The sequence below is a fragment of the Protopterus annectens genome, chromosome 9.part0 (assembly GCF_019279795.1).
Source record: "Protopterus annectens isolate FY-2018-M chromosome 9.part0, PAN1.0, whole genome shotgun sequence".
NCBI classification, from domain to species: Eukaryota; Metazoa; Chordata; order Ceratodontiformes; family Protopteridae; genus Protopterus; species Protopterus annectens.
This window is the reverse complement of record NC_056743.1, coordinates 1,163,987,797-1,164,006,644: the sequence shown is the minus strand read 5'-3', so window position 1 is coordinate 1,164,006,644 and position 18,848 is coordinate 1,163,987,797. Positions and strand designations below refer to the sequence as shown.

The window sequence follows — 18,848 nt, the reverse complement described above, 5'->3', positions numbered from 1 at the left end:
ACCTAAGAAGCAGCTACCAGACCAGTTCTCTGGTAGCCATTTATAGGCTCTTCTTCCACATATAAAATAACAGTCTTGTACCAAGGTGGTAGCATTTGAAGAGTGGTCACTGCCCGTGGTTATGCCATGGAATATGGCGAGAAATATGATTTTACGAGAACCAAATAATGAGGCATTTGTTAATATCAGCTGAATAGCATCAAATGAAACTTGACAGCCCAAAGCTAAGCGTTTCCTTTCTGTATAATTGCACTGGTATTTGATTGTCATATTGCAGATACTTTGTCCCATTTTTTGAGTCCAGTGATGTTGACTTGAGTTGTTCCGTCGAAAACAAAGAGTGCCATTGCGATGGAGAGAAAGTTGTAATGCAATAGATTTAATGAATGTAATGTTAGCAGTGTTGTCAAGTAGACTAGTCCATGTATCGATGATACTTAGTGGAGCCGCAGCCAATGATAATCCCCCATGCATGGAGGGAATAGAAGCGCAGATCCAGCAGTTAGAGACGTTGAATGTAGAAGCATAAACATATTTGATGGCTTGATAGGTGTTGAAAGGTGGGTGCCAAATGGCTCATTTGGTGTGATGCGTCGATGGAGCAGGAAATTAAAATGGCCACAGCAAAAATAACAATACAACAAAAATGACCACCAAAACGATTGTCCAGTATTTGTGTGGAAATGGTGGTTGAGTCTGTGTAGTGTCAGAAGTTTGGAGTTTTCCAAAAGGGTAAATATTAGGCATTGTCAGGTACTGGAACAGTTCTACTTTGAGTACTTGTAGCAATAGGAGGAGAATCTGGAGTTGAGAAAGGTAAAGGCTGTTGATCTTCAGACGGCATAACTTTTTTGACGTATGAAATGTGGATCCAAGTTGGAGATCCCTGCAGTCGCACAGCAGATGACATAGTTAGAAGAACCAAGAAGGGCCCCTTCCACCGCGGCTGGAGCACTGTTTTTCTAGAAAAAGATTTAATGTAGACCCAATCCCCTGGTTGCAAAGCAGATGCTAGAAAAGGATCAGGAAGTTGTTGAGCAACTGCTACTTGTCAGTGGTGAAAATGTAAGAAAGAAACAAGAGATTTCCAATACAAAAGAACGTCATTATCAAATGCATCATATTCCGAAAAAGGTGGTGGAGGTGTCATGAGCATACGCAAATGGCGACCCATGAGTATTTCATGTGGAAAAAGACCCTTGGTAGGATGCGGTTGTGACCGCATAGAAAGTAAAGCTAGTGGTAAGGCCTGTACCCACGTTAGGCCTGTTTCTGAAGTGACATTTGCAAGTTTGGTTCATACGTTCAATTATACCTGATGCCTGTGGTCTGTATGGACAATGAAATTTCATAGTAATGCCTAACATTGTACACAATGAATCAACTAACTTAGCAGTACAATGTGTCCCTCAGTCAGAATATATTTGACAAGGACAACAAAAACGAGGTATCAATTCATAACACAACTTTTTTGCAACTGAAATAGCATCATTCTTAGCACATGGGTAGGCTTCTAACCATCCCAAAATAATATCAACAATAGTCAAACCATATTTAAAACAAGCACAAGGGGGAAGTTCAATAAAGTTCCATTGTAAGGCACAAAACGGTCCCATTAGTTTTGGCACAGGTTGAGCGGGAGCCAGAGTGCCCTTTGAAATGTTATGCTGTAAACAAATGGAGCATGTGCTCAAAAAATGTTGCACAGAAGCAGAAAATCCTGGGGCAAACCAATCCTTCTGGATTTGTTTAATCAATGCTTGTACCCCGACATGAGCTGGCAAATGGTACGCTTTTATAAGAGAATTTAACATAGATACGGGGCAAATTAATCGGCCATCTCGGTGCTGCCAAATTGAATCAGAGCATTGAAAACAATTATGGGCCAGCCATGTTTTTCTTTCTGATTCCGATGCTTCAGTTTGTAAAGCTTTCAATACAGTAGTGTCAAAAGTAAGTGTTTGTAAAATAGGCTGCAAAAATTGTCCCTGAGCAGTATTAGAAAGAGCAGCCTGCTTGGCAGCCCAGTCAGCTAAATTATTTCCATTAGCTACTAGGGAGTCATTAGACTGGTGAGCTACACACTTGACAACAGCAATTTTGGAATGTAATAATAAGTCCTGCAAGAGGTGATCGATATACAGGTAATTTTTTATTGGTGCCCCAGAAGATGTCAAAAATCCCCTTTCCTTCCATAGAGTACCAAAATCATGAACAACACCATGGGCATAACGTGAGTCAGTATAAATAGTAACAGATTTGTCTTTGGCCATTTTACATGCATGAGAAAGTGCCACTAATTCCGCGGCTTGTGCGGAAGTACCAGGCGGTAATTGTCCAGTTTGCAAAGCTTGAGATGGCTAGCAGACTGACCATGCAGCCTGAAGTTCACCAACAGTATTTTGTAAACAGGATCCATCCACAAAAAGAACTAAATCAGGATTAAGCAAAGGAACATCTTGCAAATCTAATCTAGGAGACAAAACAGTGTTAACTACAAGTACGCAGCCATGTGGTTCGCCCTCGTCACTAGTTGGAATTAATGAAGCAGGGTTTAGTCGTGGGCAACATGTAATATGAATAGCGGGATTACTTAATAAACTTAACTCATATTTAGTGAGGCATGCATTTAGAAAGATATTGAGTCTTTGTTTTTAAAAGTAATGCTTGTACCGCATGAGGTATGCTAATATAGTGTCATGCCCTAATGTCAATGGGGCTGCCATATCTATCAAAACAGCAGCGGCTGCTACTGCACGTAAACAGGATGGGTAGCCAGAAGCAACAGGGTCTAACTGAGTACTGTAATATGCTATATGTCGATAGCCTCCTGTGCGCGGTTGCACCAGTAGGCCCAAGGCAGTTTTACTTATTTTGCAACACAAGAAAACAAAAGGTTTACAGTAATCTGGGAGCCCCAGGGCAGGTGGGTTAATCAATGCCATTTTAATAGCCTGAAAGGCGGTTTCATGTTTAGGGGACCAAGGCAGAGGGTCTGTGACCTCCTTTTTTAAGAGATGTAACAGAGGAGCCGAAATTTCTGAAAAATTGGGCACCCACTGTCTACAATAACCTGCTAGGCCGAGGAATCCCCTGAGTTGTCTCTGAGTTACAGGGTGAGGAGCAATTTGAATAGAGGTGATTCTGCTTGGAAGGATTTAACATGAACCTGTAGAAATGATATGTCCCAGGTATTGTACATTTTCTTGAGCAAACTGCAATTTGGATTTATTTACCTTAAAACCTCGTTCAGCTAAAAATCTTAGAACTAGAAGTGAGTCTTCTATACAAGACTGGGCATATTGTGAAGCAAGAAGAATATCATCTACATACTGAACTAAAACTGAACGTGGTGGTAATTGTAAATCCTGCAGTTGTATATGCATCTCTCTGGAAAACAAGGTTGGAGATTCTACATACCCTTGAGGTAGTCAGGTCCAAGTGTACTGTTGGCCTTTATAAGTGAATGCAAACAAATACTGGCTATCTTCATGTAATGGGATAGAAAAGAAAGATGATGAAATATCTATAACCATAAAACAATGTGCTGTAAGTGGGATACAGCTCAAAATCGTGGCTGGGTTTGGTACGATTGGGAAAACAGACAAGACAGCTTTATTGACTTCCCACAAGTCTTGCACAAATCTGTAAGCTTGTTTACCAGATTTCTTTACCGGTAGAATTGGGGTATTACATGGACTTGTTGTAGGTACTATAATTCCTTGTTGCACCAGGGCAGAAATGATGGGGGCAATACCAGATGTGGCCTCTACCGTCAAAGAGTACTGTGGTACCCGAGGTAACTTTGCTCCAGGCTTTAAGGTTATTTTAACAGGAGTGGCCGAAATTAGAAATCCAACATCATTATCATGAGAGGTCCATAGATGAGAGGGTAATGAGGTTAAATGCTTATTCTTGCCGAGGTCAGACTGCATACACATTATTTGCAGAGTGATGTTTTCATCTAAAGTAGCCAAAATACTATCCTGTTTGTCTGAAGGTACTTGTAAATATACTTTTTCAGCAGTGCAGAAGATAGTTGCTCCCATCTTACAGAGCAAATCTCTTCTCAATAAATTTAACGGTGCTGAGGGTCCTACTAAAAATGCATGATTGTGTTGCAAAGGTCCCAAAGTCACTGGGACTGGGATGGTTTCAGAATATTTAATGGGAATGCCAGAGACACCTATCCCTCTAGTTACGTTATTGGAGAGGGGGACATTTATTGCTGATTCGCCGGCTAACATGGATTTGGATGCTCCAGTATCAACCAAGAAGGGGTACGGTTTGTTTTTGGCAAGTAACATAACATGTGGTCCATCTTGATCTACAGATATGAAAGGACACAACTGCTGTTGTCCTTGCTCAAGGAACCTTCATTGTAATGACTGCAGATTGGATGGAGTTCAGTTAGAATTCCACTGAGGTGACGTATCAGTGGGTGGGGCAGGTTGCTCAGCCAGATACGGACATTTATTTTGCCAGTGGCCTGCTTGGCCGCAATTGAAACACTCCGTTTGATTTTGGGGTGTGGCTGATCGATCTTTCTGCCAGTTTTGTCTGTTATGGTTTCCAGCCCCTTGGAGTCCACCTCTCCCTCTTCCCCATCCACGTCCTCCCTGTCCACGCTGCCCAAAGGCAGTGCACATCTGAATTTGTGCTTTAACCAATTTCTCTTGTAAATCCTTTTTTTCCTGTGCTAAGTGGTCAGAGAGGTATTGCACTTGTGTAACTAATTCATGCAATCCAAGACTAGGCCAGTTTAAACACACTTCTTTTAACTTATCTCGTACTTATGGGCATAACTCATCTACGAAAGCAGCCGACAGTCCACTTTCTGCCGGCCCTTCGGTGGGTTCGGGGTACCCAGAATAAGCCTCAAAGGCTTCAGTAAAACGATTTAAATACTTGTCCACAGGTTTGTCTTCTTTTTGAAGTATTGACTTGATCTTGGACCAGTTGGGTGTGGGTGTAACTATTATTGTGATAGCATCTACTAAACATTGCCTAACCACTTCAAACCCATTATCTTCATGTGAGTCATGTTTCGGAATTGGAGTAGGGACATTGGCATGGTCCCAAATCCATTTCATCAGATCAGCTGGTATGGCATACTAAAGAACTGCCTTAACTTCTTCTATCGTAGGATTTTGTAAACAAATATTTCCTGCCAGCATACGCTGGAATTTAGCTGGATTAGTACGAATGGGCGGTAACGATTTAGTAATGGCTTGAAAGTCAACCGCCGACCATGCCCTAGGTACTACAATGGTCGGTGGCTCCTGTGCACTTCTAGCATGAGCCGGGTTAGGTACCTCCCTCAAAGGTAACAATCTGTCGTCTGACGATTCCGACCCTGAATCTGTATTAAATTTATCTGGTCCAAAATATCCGTCTCCACTGTCCATTATAGCAGGGAACTGACCAAAAAGCCTTAGTTGGTGTAAATGTCATTTTCCTTTACCTTTACAATAGGGTTTAGTCTTAAAATACATTTTAGCTTTTGCTTCTTTATGAGTCTTACTACAGTTTTTGGTCCCTTTTTTCTATTGCTTGTGTCTGGATCTGAGTCACTGGAGTGATTCTCCACTGCTCGTTCTCTTTCTCTAGGGGTGGGGTTCTTCAGTGGTGGAATCTGGCTTCTGTGCTTCTGCTCCTTGTTGAGTGAGTGGGGGCTGATACTGCAGGGGTGCAACTGGTGGTGCAGTTGGTGGTGGGGGGGAGCCAAGCATTATTGTCTTCCGATGATTCAATTATCTGTAATTTAGCTAATTCCTTCACAGGATAAAGCCTCTTAAAGGGTGGGTCCTTCAAACATTTACCGTTTACTATATCTAAGTTACTAGCAGTTTGTTGTAATTCTTTCAGTTGCTCTTTTAATTTCTGCTGATTATCCTTTAACCGAATCCTTTTCTCTTTCTTTCACCTCTGTCATCCAATCATTAAATGCTGCCCAGCACAACCCTGGTATTCTTCTCCCTTTTCTGCTTAATTTCCCTTGGAGATTAAGCAAAATATTTTTATTAAAACTACCATTCTCTGGAAAGGCGAGTTTACCATCATCCTCAGTGAGGGCGACCCACTGACTTATAAACATACAACTGTCCCGGGACACATGAAAAAACATATAACCAGCTGGTGTACCTCTTTCTGGTCCTTTTATGGTTCCCACACTCACTCCCATTTTCACACAATAAGCTATTCTGTATTTTACAGAGGTAGCTATGTCGTTTTGTAAACGTTGTTTTCCCCACTCTCGTATCTCCTTTCACTCTTTACCAGTGTTTCGTTTTATCCCTCTCTCATACTGCACAATCAATAGCAGAGAAAAAAATACATGCCACTTACCTCAAATAACTGAATGAGAGGAATTATTACACTGCTATAAAATTATTAATACCACATTTGTGTAGCAGATAAGTACAGGAAATGAAAGAAACACTGCCAGAACAGAAAATTCTGTCATGGGCCCTTTTACTAGCAGTACTTCTTTCAATCCCCGACTACTGCAGTCGTTGTCAATTCAGATCTGAGTAAACGGCACCAATTGTTGTGTTTGCATTTTTGCCTTAAAATGAAGACAAGACACTTCTTCCTCTCTTTCAGTGGTATTTATTACACACGTGTGGGAGCCTCATGGAAAGTACCAGGGAGACTCCCCGAACAAAGGAATGCATAAGCTTATATGCTGGTGGTATTGCTGACAGTACAAAAATATAAACTAGACCAATTAAAATACTACAAAAGACAATTAACCAAACAGTGGTTTACCCGTAGGCTTGAAGCAGTTCACATTACTACATCTCTAGGCAGAGAAAGAAAATTGGATACACTTCCATATAAGGCACGTTTCCTATATATATAGATGTATATATATATATATATATATATATATATATATATATATATATATATATATATATATATATATGTACACACACACACAGACACATTTGTGTGTGTGTATATATATGTATATTATATATACATATGTGTGTGTGATATGACATGGCATGCCTTTGTGCTGTGGTGGCTTTATATAGGAGGCTGCAGACAGGGATTTCATTGCTAGTGTTAATGCAGATATCATTGGGTAATCTCCTTCTGTGTCACTTTTTTTCTTTGGGTCACATGACTGCTGCAATTTTGTCTGTGTAGTAATTCAATAGCAAATCCTTCCCCAGTCAGCCAAGTCTTTACCATGACTGCACTAAACCTGCTCTTATACATAATCAGTCATCGTTGAGGCTTCACTGCAGTACATACTGTGTGATACTTCTCGCTGAGGAGCTACATTATGAATCTTTCTATATACCCTCTATCTTTCTGTATACCCTCATATCTTTTTAATCATTCATTCTCCAATAATCTGCTTAATCCAGTTCACAATTAGGGGACGTGAGAGCCTATTCCAGCACTCTATTTGTATAAGACAGTGAAACTAATCCTGATGTCAGCATACAATATAGATCCTGCTTTAATACTGCACAACCTACTGTAAGTAGACAAAATTCCCACATCTCCATGCTAAACAAATGAAGCTGCCATTTTTTCAATCTCAGCTGTTAAATGAATCTTACCTTGTACCAGTCTGCAGATGAGAATGTTATAAGGTGCTGCAGCTTACATGAATACAGCTGCCGTTGTCCAGAAATAATGTACTTGAAGCACATGGTCACTTCTATTACTAAAACTCGTCACTGTTTATTAATAACTAAATTTGCTCGTTTCCCATCCCCAACCTTGCTTATTCCAAGGAAGCATTTCTTTATGCTAGATGTGGATGCCGTCAGAACCCCCCCCCCCACAAATGTACTGTAGGACACTGTAACTTTATTAAGTAAACAAGATTTGCAATGTACCTTGGACCATTACGAAATCAGCTTGTTATACTGTGTAGCAAATAGTTTGTTTGGGTTCTGCAGTGGTTGTTTCCCCTGGGAAAGCTAAACTTAGAAGAAGCAAATTTTACTGCTGTGATAGCACAGTGAAACCTTGGTTACAAGTGACCCCATTCACCTTTGGTCTGTTATGTTCTTGGTTCTCCATTTTCTTTTTTTATTCTTGTACTCTAGTGCTTACTAATACTTAAGACTGTGGCAGCTAACTGAGAGTAACTTTCTCTTGGTTAGGCTATCTGGTGTTGGCCTGCTGCTGTACTTTTATTTTATTTTGTATAGCTTACTGCAAACTCACCAAACCTATCTATCTGGTTGTGTAAGTGGCTCACTGATTGCTTTCCTTAGGTTGTTCCTAGGCTCAAGACAGTCCTGTGCAGCATAGCCAAACTACGCTCAGCTGTACTTCTCTGTCATACTGTTATGCAGACAAAAAGAAAAGGAAACAATGTTTCTATCTATAGTTCATGAATTTCATACTTGACTTCTTTTAAACTCTCTCCTATTGTGACTTCTGTTGAAAGACAAACACTCTAACTAATGGTAAATATTACTAATGTAATACACATTCAGCTAACCAGGTAAAACACAATACTCTTTCATTAAAACAATATTAAAAACCCATGAAATGCTAGCCATTTTTCCATCAAGCTCCTTCTCCAGTCAAGAGACATCCATGTCAATCCAGGGTCTCTGTTATCACCAAATCAAACACCGGTATATAACAAATACTACTGGCCATATGAATATAGCAACCATCAATATTAAATGCCCTCAACTAGAGACCTAGGAGAAACTGCATGTTCCTAAAATACTGACCATCTTTGAATACCGCCTTAAAATTTCCTCTTGGATCTCATCCTATCTATTGCAAAACTATACTTTATTCTCAGACAATAGGCCAGATAGCAGTCAATGTAGTGGTGCCTCCTTTTCATTCAAAATCATGTCAAACTGTCACCTACTATAACAGCAAAAAGCAGTGCATCTGCAGATAGAGAACCCAACTGGCTTCTAACAGAAACCTCAGTGAGTGAACACTCTAAAATTCTTACATGCAGTATTCATACTTTCCCACCATCGTCAATCAGCATAATTCAAAATACTTTAGGCAGAATCCTCGTCCTTTCTAAGCTCCATAAGCTAGTTATTTTTGGTGACTTAATAACTGTAAGAGCCACTAAAGTAACATGCTTTTAAAACATAAACAATCAATGCAATTAACAAACACAGGCACCACGCTAAGTTTAACAGGAGGTAATAACACTCTATTAGATATAATCATTACTAATATTCCTAAAAAAATCACTGCAGGTTTTACTAAATTCAATAACTGACCACTGCCCTTTGTTGACAATTTGATCACAGGGTTGGGGCTGGCATAATGGTCAAGGTAGCTACCTCACAAATAAGGTATACAGGGTTTGATTCTTACTAAGGGGAATTTGCTTGGCTTAAAATGTTCCCCAAGGAGTGCTAGCCTAGTACTTACCTATGAAGCTATAAACTAATGGAAACAAATAAAATAAAATAAAACATATATACTACACTTTCAAGATACATCCCTAAATCACTAGAGTCAGTCTTACTTTATGTGCTGGATCACACTGACTGGTCATCACCATACACCATACAGTACATAGATCCAACTCTTCTACATTTTACTGAAACAGACCACCCCCCCCCCCAAAAAAAAAAAAAAAGAAGACTGCATGGTAGGAGAGCTCCATGCCTTAAATCAGAACTAAGAGGGACTAAATAAAAGTAAAGGATAATGCCTGGATAGAATGAGAAAATTCCCTCACATTAAGTATAAACAAAACAGCCATCAGCATCTAAAACAGCTATGAGAATTATCACCAATATTTTCAAAGTTAGCTATGTCAGAAGACTGCAGACTACTTAACCGTGTCAACCAAAAATGTTCTGGAAAAAAAGCTTCTACTTTACAAAATAATATAGATCCTCTAACAATGCTCACTTAGATAACCCACCTGTCTATGCCAAAAAAAAAAAAAAAACTAACTTGGGGAAAGATCCTGCTTACATGGTACAGTATTTTGAGATTCATAGACACATTAGCTGAAATGAGGAAAGACCTCATTATCAGTTATTTTGCATACTTATGAATTGCACGTAATTACCACAAAGTGAAGATTAGCACTTCCTATGGTAGTTAACTGTGGTGGTCACATTGTGTAAGGACAGGCACCCTCTATCCCCCTCAGTCACTCTCCTACACAAACATACATGCACAGAGAAACTACATACCCCTTACCTGCTCCTGTTTTCAAAACATCCACAATGTCTCCTTTTCCCCTGCACAGATAATTACAGTCTGTCATTAATACCAGATATTTGACTTCATACTTTTTTGTTAAGTAAATGTATGCTAGTGCAAGGTGGAGAGGTATGAACAGCATTTCTTTGCCTCCCCCTCTTATGGCATGTCACACGCAGTAGATAATGCTCAAGTTCCTCAATGTACAGAAAAGAAACACTTGCTGCAGCGGTCTAATGCAGATGTGTCTTGTATCAAGGCTTCATAGTTCAAGCTGTTTTTCCCTTATGACTTTTTTTTTTTATTCTTATTTCTAGTCTTTATCCCTAGAGTGTAGTGTTCCCACTACTCTGATCCCTGTACTATTTTAAGTGAAAGAATAAGGATTTACTCATATAAATCCATTATTTTTATTACTTCCTCCAATTCAGAGACCCAGGCATTATTAACTCTACACATTTTCAGAAGGACTACTCCTAACTCCCTGATTACTTTTCTTACTTTTGCTTCTTTCATATAAATGTCAGTACCTTCAGAAAGGTTTGACATCAGTACGTGTAGTTTTCCAGACATGCTGATGGCATCCTGAACTACAGAACACCCTTAGACTATACTCCCTCTGAGAAATACAAAGCAACATCTGTATCTTTAACATTTATGAAAAAACATGTTTTTCATGCCACTTTGATGGCACAGCAGATAAAATAATCTATCACTCTAATATAAAAATGAAAAATGTTTTTTCATGCCACTTTGATGGCACAGCAGATAAAATAATCTATCACTCTAATATAAAAATGAAAAAAACAAGTTCTCATGCCACTTTGATGGCACAGCAGATAAAATAATCTATCACTCTAATATAAAAACAAATGTTTTATTTTTATGGCTAAATTCACCACAGCAGTGTACATTTATTTCTGCTAGATTTTATATTTGTTAGTTTGCAGACAACTCGCTACACTTTTATTGTAAACTGATTTTCTGCAAATGTAGAAGTTTGCCATTTTCTGATGGTTGTTCTGTCCTGAATTTCTCTCCATCTATGAAATGTATTGCTCCAATTTATTAAAAAACACCAGGACAAGAGAAGTGGATACATCATCAATCCTCTTTTTCCCTGCTTCTACATGGGGTTGGAGTGTGGTGTCAACTGTTGCCATCTCTCACTCTATTCAATGGCACCCCCCCCTACATTTTTCGACACTCATGCCTGACTGTTGCAGGTCTTCTCTCCCAAAATCCATCCACCTCTTTGCCTGACACCCTTGTTTCCTACTGTCTTGTTCCTGTGTTGCCTTTTGGATACATGGGGTGTCTAGCCTTCTCCTTACCAGCATGCCATGTACTTCCAAACTCCATCCTGTCAGTGAACCTACAAAGTGTAGCAATTCTTAGTTCAAGTTTGACAGGTCGATTGGTTTTATACCCAGCTTTCACTCAACGGAACTATTCCAGGTAATCCAAGCTGGGCAACTGGACACAGTCTGGCCAGTAGTTTATTGATCTGCACTACTGGGCTATATGGTGGGCACACACTGACCAAGAGGGGCACATTCATCCCTCTCACTGTTAACACGGGTCCCTGGTGTAGATCAGAGTTAGCCAGGTCTTCAATCCACTTATCATCAACAAATACCGGTGCCCATTTTGGCAATATTAGTCAACATGACCAAATCACCTAGACCCATATTTTTACACTGTTGAGTGGCTAGCTCTGCCACAGTGCACACTCTGGAATCCACTCTCTCCTATCTTGAGGATACTGTGCAACAAAGCAGATACCTAAAGCGGTTGGTCTATGCAACTCTTTCCCCTATAGGGCATCATCTAATGACTGTGCTGCTGCCCACAACTCCATTCATGGATGAGTTTGAGATGGAAACATTCAGCATGTTATTTTTTTTAGAGTTGGGAGGGACTCCCACAGAGACACAGGGAGAATATGTAAACTCCAAACAGGCATTGGCTAGTGGTCAGGATTGAACCTTGTACTTTGTGTTTGGGAGGTGAAAATCTTAAATATTATGCTGGTTATATCTAGGTGGATAAATATCTTTATATAACAGTTTGTGTAACGGAACAACAAAAAAGCAAGGAAAATATATATTTAATGTATTTATGTCACTTTGAGTCAAAATCAGCATTAAAGTGATAGAAAGTTTTCCTAGAAGTATCTGTAGCAATGATTTCATAAAAACAGATCTATAACATGCTTGACATTTACACTGAGCTTGCTGACCTCAAACACTGACAAATGTATGTTAATAGGGAACCAAATGGCACAAAATATTAGCCCATCCAAAAAGCCATGTAAGCTTTCTAGATTATCAGTGGGAGTGGTAAGCACATAATCCACACATCTCTGAAACATATGTTGTGATGCTTACCTATAAAATGCACTTAGTTGATAATTTCAGTTAAGTTTCAGTCTGTGAATTTATTTCTGCTCAATATCTGAGCTGTTTGGCTGGCTGCTATATACCTTCAATCAACTGTATTACAAGCTGAGCTAAGTACAAACTTGCAGTGTTAAAAATAGTACTGCATTTTATTTTTCTGTTTATTTGTTTCATTGAATATTGTGGTCTCTCTATCTCTCTGCAGTTAGTTTCCCAACCTCCCTCCGTGTTCTTGTTGTGGTATTATTCTTGATGGTTTTGGAACTGCCTGCCCCTCTTGTAAATTTCTGTTTGAACACTCTTCCTGGGTCCATCTCATTTGCTCACTGAACAGAGTACAGTGAGATCATATTTTGATTTCAGATACTCTTACCAGTCCCATCTGTTTAGCTCTATCCCAATCTAGTGTCATTAGCTCATTCTACCTAATACAAAGAGAACATTTGAGAAGACCAACCCACTTAGGTACTTAAGCTTGAAATTATCTTCTGTTTCTAAAAAAAAAAAAAAAACGTTGCTAGAATCTCTTTGTTTTCTGACTGAGTGTACTTCTCAGCTGATAAGTATATTTTTGGCACTTTTTAACTGTTCAGAATTGAATAAAACAATAACTGAGTTCAGTTCAGAATACGGTTTGAATAAATTGCATTTATTTAAACTGTATTTGCTTTAATAATGCTACACAACTCAAGTGTGCTAACTTGCACTGCACTTGGAATTGTTTTTAGTGCTGTTTTAGCTGCTTTTCTGTAAAAAAAAATCTAAGCTTAATTCCTGCCTTTCCTGTAACTAGTCTAGTCCAGATACAGATTTGCTGTATCCAGAACGGTTTGTAAGCTTCTGAGCCCACCAAGCCTTTCTGTGTTGAAGGAAGCTTTCTAGCTTATCAGTGGGAATGATAAGCACTAGGTAGCCTACCTACCACAAGAGTGGTTTCTGGCCCAGAAATTATAGTTTATTGTCCGTTTGAGCAGTTTTTCCATCTCTTTCAACCTTCTGGTTTAAAAGCCCACATTTGCGCTTGTTTCCCGCCTTTCCTGTAACTAGTCTAGTCTAGATACAGATTTTCTGGATCCAGAACTGTTTGTAAGCTTCTAAGCCCCCCCCCCCACCAAGCCTTTCTGTGTTGGAGGGAAGCCTTCTAGCTTATCAGTGGGAGTGCTAAGCACTAGGTAGCCTATCTAGCACAAGAAGAATGGTTTCTACCACAGAAATTGTAGTTTATTGGCCATTTGGGCAGTTTTTTCCACCTCTTTCAACTTTCTGGTTTAAAAGCCCACATTTGCACTTGTTTCCCACCTTTCCTGTAGCTAGCCTAATCCAAATATAGATTTGCTGTATCTAGGACTGTTTTTAAGCTTTTGAGCCCCCCCCCCCAAGCCTTTCTGTGTTGGAGGGAAGCCTTCTAGATTATCAGTGGGAGTGGTAAGCACTGGGTAGCCTATCTACCACAAGAGGAGTGGTTTTTGAGTCCAAAAATTGTAGTTTATTGGCCGTTTGGGCAGTTTTTTCCATCTCTTTCAACTTCCTGGTTTAAAAGCCCACATTTGCACATGTGTCTCACATTTCCTGTAACTAGTCTAGTCCAGGTACAGCTTTGCTGTATCCAGAACTGTTTCTAAGCTTCTGGGTGGTGCCAAAGTCTGCTCTTCAATTGTTCCCTTAGAGCTGCTAGTTCTCTCCTCTCTTGCACTTTCACTAGCTTATTAGTCTAGCACTTTACTAGACTTCTTGTAGCAATTATTGTAGCACACAAAAGTGCTACCAGCACTAAACGTTCTACAAGGACACAGCTCCAGTACTTATTATTAATGCCCACCCCTCCAGGCATGTCTGAAGGTCAGTTCCCTGTGCTTTTCCTATTAACCTGGTGAACTTGGGCATCCTGAGGCAATTTGCAACTGCCTCATGTACACTGACAACCCTCTCCTCTTACCTCACAACACTCAGACTTGTGACAGATGCACGTATATATCCAAACTGGAAGCCACGCACTCTCCAGCCAAGACCGGAATAGCTGGTCAAAAGGAGAAGGTCAACACTTGTAATACACCACATGGAACACATAGCCCTCCAGAACACACACCAGCACTGTCTTCACATAAAAACACAAACCACACACCCATCTTTGTGGTGGCTCTCAATTAAAATTTACCCAAACAGTAGAGACCTCCAAGGCAGAAACACACTCAACCACCACAACACTAATCACGAGACACATAACTCTCCTAAACAGTGTGCCACTCAACCAAAGCCCCTAAGCAAAACAGCATGCCCAACAGACTAGTCATAGGTGACTTGATAGTGAAGCATACTGCTATCCCACTCACTATGTTGAATAAGGAGAAAGCAACAGTCAGCTACCTGTCAGGTGCCAGGATCCAACACATAACGCACGCATTCAGGCCCCTCAACAACAAGTACAAATATGACTCTGTAATTGTACATGTGGGTGTGAATTACCTGAGACGTACCTCCCTGGACTACATGAAAGGTGACATGGAGGTGCTCTCCGATTACGTAGCCCAGGTGGGTATGACCCTAGCCCTGAGCAGCATCCTACCATCACCCAGAATGATACCACAGTACAAGCAGAACATTACTGATTTCAACAATTTTCTAAGTTTCTGGTGTCATTCTAAGGGGATCCAATATCTGTCTGCCTGGGATGACATGATTGACAAACCTCAATGCTTTGCCACAGATGGCCTGCATCTGTCACCCCTGGGCTTCCGGATACTGGCCAAGGCTCTTGCCACCCCTATAGTGCCTTTTTTACATGGTGTTCCAAAGACCAAATTACCACTGTAACAGCTACAAACAAATGCAATCTGAGGGTCAAGCTGCTCAACGCTAGAAGACTAAATCTCAAAATGCACTCACTTGAAGCACTCCTTAAAATGGAGAACATTGACATTTATACTGTAACAGAGACCTGGTTCAAAGCAGCAGAAAGCACCCTTGCACTACCAGGCTATAACATATTCCACACCTTTCAGCCCCAGAACTTGGAGGGATCTCATCAAATCCTCTAAAGTTGCTATGAAAACAGAACTGCAGCAGATAGTAAAGACAATCACAAGGCTTACTATAGTTATGTAAAGAATCTCCACAGCAATACCCAGATTTACTCTGAGTTGCTGCACAATGGTACCTCCTATACTGAGCCAACAGATATTGCTAATATACTGGCAGACAGATTCGGTGCCAACTTTACCCCCTCCCCCCAAAGGACCAATCACAATACCAGTAGATTGCCAGGCAGCCAGTATTACTGCTGCACAGGTTAAAACAGCACTATCCAAGGCCAAGAATACAGCTTCTATGGGACCTGACAATATCCTTGGCTGTGTATTACATGAACTACAGAGTGAACTGGCACCTCGCTTGTGTGCCCTGTTCAATCACAGCCTCACCTCAGGCTTTGACCCTACCGAATGTAATACTGCTACAGTCATCTCTCTCCACAAAGGAGGAGTGACTACAGACCCTAGGAACTATTGCCCCATTAGCCTGAGAAGTCTGATATGCAAAGCTATGGAGCAAATCATCATGGACCTAATAAACAAGGATATAGGGAATCTCCAAATTCTGGATCTCACACAGTTTGGTTTTGTGAAGGATAGATCATGCCTGCTCAATTGGTAGACTTCTTTGAGTCAGTCACCAGAGCTGTGGATGAAGGCAAGGTGGTTCATACAGCCTACCTTGATCTGGCCAAGGCCTTTGGTACCATTTCCCACTCAGGAATCATAGAAAATCTCATTAAGCTAGGCATCAACCCCTATATCCCTAGGTGGTTGCAAACTAGCTCACAGATAGAACCCACAGTGTGAAAGTAGCCGACTCCAAGTCAGACTGCCGACCTGTCATGAGTGGAGTCCCACAGGGTTCAGTCCTGGGTCCTCTCCTGTTTGGTATCTCCTTCTCTGAAGTCCAAGCCAACAAAAAGGAACTCTGGCTGACAAAGATCGCAGATGATTGCAAGTTGGGAGCTATTATTAACTCCCCAAGTGATGTTTACATCCTACAGAAAGGTCTCACTGAGACCAACAACTGGTGTCAGAACCATGGCCTTAAGCTCAATGCCAAAAAATGTATCATTATCCCCTTTGGGAAAAACCCAGTTCACATGAATTACCACATTGATGGTAGTCCACTGAACACAGAAGGCATTATAAAAGATCTGGGAACACAGGTTGACAGCAACCTCTCTTTTGACCACCACATTGCCACTGTGGTCAGAAAGTCCTTCTATGTGGCACATTTCATTACTAAGGGTTTTGCATCCAGGAAGAAAGAGGTCATTGTCTCCCTCTACTCTTCCCTCATTAGGCCAATCATTGAGTACCATGCCCCATTTGGCATGCACCTCACAAGACATCTGCAACAACTGGAGAGGCTGCAAAAGTACCTCACAAAGAGGATCCTAGGCCTTAAACACTTGTCCTATATGGACAGACTCAGAAAAACTCCAACTATTCTCTGTCTCATATTGCCTACTTAGAGGCGATCTCTGCTTGACTTACAAAGCCATGTCTGACCCAGTTCTGTTAGAAATGCTACATCTAGAGAAATCCCAATCCCTCTGCACCACACGCTCCAGAGACCTCAACCTCATTACCAGAATTAACAGAATATTCTGGAGGGACAGGTTCATAACCCAAAGACTGCCCATGCTATGGAATAGACTTCACATACAAGTTAAACAGAGCACCTGACTGGACCTCTTCAAGAGAAATTTTGATGAGTGGATAGGAAATATAAAATTCATCCCAGGGATAACTCCAGTAGCTCTACTTGACAGAGGCACTGGGAATTAAGGTCAGGTGGCACAATGCCAGGGTAATCCTATGGGCTAGGGTTGTAAAGGCTCCAGGGCCATTAGCCTAGTACACACCTATGAACTTATGAATCTATGTACACAAAACTGTATCTTCATACACATTTGTTTCTGCATGAGTCTGTAGTATTGGGGGGTGGTCATGCATAAATCTGGTGCCCCCAAAAGTCCATTCTCTGGATATATATGTTTTCATTTTAATTGTAATATACATTAATATATGCATATGTATATATAGTCATTCCTGATAGGAGTTTCACTTGCAAAGATATAAAAAAATCATACACTGCTACTTCCCTGGAAAAAAGAGATATGATACAGAATTTCAGACTGTGCTAATGTATTTATGATTTTATATGGTTCATATCTGTGTGTGAAAGAGAAAGGAAATATGTATACTTGTGAAATTAATCTAAAGACATTTACATTAAAGATGATGTAAAATAATGAATATGTCCCAACAAGTTTTCTGTTATGTTACAACACGTTTCTTTTAAGATATAGCTGCATATTACTCACTCTTCACATTATGTCTTGTGCTTCGGTGTGACCACAGCTATTGGGCTCTCATCTGGATAACCTACAACACGTGTCTCGCCTTGTAACACACTTTCTACACGTCTCTCAAACATAGTAGCTGTACATAGCACTTCAGAAAGTAAATACACTCTATGTAAATGTTATTCTTGATGCCTGCTGATATTCTAGGGACTGCATTAGTGATCCCTGGAATTGCAAAACTGCAAGTATGAATATGGGGAGACGTAGCGACTCTGAGACTGAAGTATCTCTTAGTAATCCCTGTACTCCAAGGTGTAGTAGGTTAATGGGGAATACAGGAGGGATAATGTTCTCTTGGAAAATGCTTTAAGGATGTATACTTAGTTTCAGAATTCATTTTTTTTTTATTGGAATTGCAGTTTAAGTTTTGAAATTTCAAGACTTGCAGTGTTAGGTCTTCCACTTCTCAGACAGACCATTCCTTCATATATATATATATATATATATATATATATATATATATATATATATATATATATATATATATATAAAAGAACTTATGATAAAGTATTTCTTCAGCTGATCATCCAAAACTATTTCTTGATAAGCATGGCTCATAATTAATTTTGAGAATTTTTGTCCTGGTTAACAATACAAAGAGGCTGCCCACTTGAGATGTGGGGAATTATTGCAAAGAAGTTACTTTGTTAATGGTTTGCCCACAACCTAATACTTCCATTGGATTTCACTGCAAGTACCCATGACCAACTTTTCTGAATATTTTATAAGAGTTATGATCTATTGTCTTTCAGGGGTTTATTTAATTTCTCGGTGACCTTAGTGCACATTACATATAGAACTAACCTGGCTGTGGAAAACTAGGTTTGGTATTTGTGAGAAAATGAGTAATAGCTGTGGTCACC

The 18,848-nt window shown here is 40.1% G+C and overlaps 1 protein-coding gene across 1 annotated transcript in view; it reads right to left on the bottom strand.

The window, feature by feature from the left end:
- The window catches only part of CCDC86 (coiled-coil domain containing 86), a 165,925-nt gene extending 158,213 nt beyond the window's left edge, over positions 1–7,712 (bottom strand). Inside the window, exon 1 of the mRNA XM_044084051.1 lies at positions 7,581–7,712. The gene's annotated coding sequence lies outside the window, so the exon portion shown is untranslated. The remainder of the gene's footprint in view (positions 1–7,580) is intronic.
- Positions 7,713–18,848: the final 11,136 nt, after the last annotated feature.